Raw genomic sequence first — 2,469 nt, 5'->3', positions numbered from 1 at the left:
TGACTCGAAGTGATACCTCTTTGTAGTGTTGATTTGCATTGCCCGCTTCTTTGTTTGGCCAAAAAGGGTGTATGCGTTTTTCCTGAATATATTCTGTTAGTTAAATTTGAGAGACAGCTTTTTTTTTTAAATTGATTAATTAATTAATTTATTTTTGGCTGTGTTGGGTCTTCGTTTCTGTGCGAAGGCTTTCTCTAGTTGTGGCAAGCGGGGGCCACTCTTCATCGCGGTGCGCGGGCCTCTCACTATCGCGGGCTCTCTTGTTGTGGAGCACAGGCTCCAGACGCGCAGGTTCAGTAGTTGTGGCTCACGGGCCTAGTTGCTCCGCGGCATGTGGGATCTTCCCAGACCAGGGCTCGAAGCCGTGTCCCCTGCATTAGCAGGCAGATTCTCAACCACTGCGCCACCAGGGAAGCCCCTTGAATAGTTTTGTATTTAAAGTTTGTCTGTGGGGACTTGCCTGGTGACGCAGTGGTTAAGAGTCCGCCTGCCAATGCAGGGGACACGGGCTCGAGCCCTGGTCCGGGAAGCTCCCACATGCCGCAGAGCAACCAAGCCTGCGCGGCACAACTACTGAAGCCTGCGCGCCTAAAGCCCGTGCTCGCCCACAAGAGAAGCCACCGCAATGAGAAGCCCGTGCACCGCAACGAAGAGTAGCCCCGCTCGACGCAACTAGAGAAAGCCCACATGCAGCAACGAAGACCCAACGCAGCCAAACATAAATTATAAACTAAAATAAAATTTGCCTCTGAATAACTTTGAGTGAATTTGGTATAAGTTGTAAAGTTTGCATCTACATTCACTTCATTCCAAATGGTTTCCAATTAATTGTTCCTTAACTACTTTTAGAAAAGTTTTGGGATAGAGACTCCATTTTAGTTTGAATTTCCAGTTTAATGGATTCAGCAGTCCTGTCAGTAGGGCACGCTGCCTCCAGTGACCTGTGAGGGAGGCGCGGCCTGCACTTCCTGCACTGACCACAGGGTGGCGGCGAGTTCGCCTCTCTGACCCACAGCACATGCTCCTTCTCTGCAAACTCGATTGTGAAGGCAGCTGAGAGGAGTTGAGCCTCCTCAGGCACGGGGGCGGGGGCGGGGGCCTTCGGGTAGGACGCCAGGCTCAGCGTCTCTGCTGAGAGGAGCTCAGTCTCCGTCTCCTTAGGACTCGCTGGGGTTTCGGCTTCAGGACAAAGTGGGGCTGCGTCCACGCTGACTAGGGAACTAGGTTTCCTGAGGACCCAGGTGATGCCTTAGGAAAAGGTGAAGAGACGGTGAGGAAAAGTGGGGAGAAGCTTCCTATGGGCAACTGACCGTTGAGGGGGTCCGTCTTCGTGTGAGCGAGGGAGGGCTTGGCGTGGAAAGCTGGGTTTTTGGTCAGGTTTGTGTGCAGGGTAGCCAGCGTGAGTTATGGGGCGTCCAGTTTTCCCAGCACCATTTATCGTGGGGAGTGTCGTGCTCCTTGGTGTGTCCTTGGTCCCTGTGTCATAAATTCACCGACCCCGTCCGTGTGGGTTGAATTCTGGTCTCTCTGTCCTGTTCCTCTGGTCCCTGTGCCCGTTTTGAGCCAGTTCCACGCTCTTTTGGTGACTGTAGCTTCTCAGCAGAGTGTGACGTCAGGAAGGGAGATGCCTCCAGCCCGTTCTCTTTTTTCAGGGTTTCTTTGGCTATTTGGGGTCCTTTGTGGTTCCCCACAGATATTAGGAGGATTTGCTCTATTTGGGGGGAAAATACCATGGAAGTTTGGGAGGGATTGCATTCACTGTGTCCACTGCTTTGGGTAGCATGGATGTTTTAACAATATTAATTGTTCCATTCCATGAGAACAGGATATCTTTCCATTTATTGGTGTGTTTTGCAATGTCTTCATCAATGTCTTCAAGTTTTCAGTGTGCAGGTCTTTCACCTCCTTGGTTGACTTTATTCCCAGGTATTTTGTTCTTTTTGATGCAGTTGTAAATAGGGTTGCTTTCTTTCTCTTCCTGATGGTTCATTATTAGTGTTTAGAAATGCAACTGGTTTCTGTGTATTGATTTTGCAACTTTACTGAATTTATTTATTAGTTCTAATCGTTTTTTTGTGGAATGAAGTGGAAAATTGGAATTCAAAAATCCCACTGTTTCTACCATATCCAGGTCGTCCACAACACGGAGGACAGCGGCTCCTAATATAACCTTCCCACAGTGCCTCTAAATGACATGTGGACTTTGGGTGAACTGGATCTGGGTAAGGCTTGGCTTCTATATGGAAGTTTGATGTTTTCTCTGCTTTTCTGGCATGCTGTTGACATACATGATGTTTTGAAAAGTAATTGACTTTCCAGTAATTTCAAACATACAACTTTACATACATAAAAACAAGTCTTGTACCTTGATTAAATATACTCCTAAATATTGATGTTGACATTATTACAAATGGAATTGTTCTCAGAAATTCTTTTTCAGATTATTTTTTGCCAGCGTATGCATATAAG

The sequence above is a fragment of the Balaenoptera physalus genome, assembly GCF_965194825.1.
Source record: "Balaenoptera physalus genome assembly, contig: HAP1_SCAFFOLD_931, whole genome shotgun sequence".
Lineage (NCBI taxonomy): Eukaryota > Metazoa > Chordata > Mammalia > Artiodactyla > Balaenopteridae > Balaenoptera > Balaenoptera physalus.
This window is presented reverse-complemented; position numbering follows the sequence as displayed.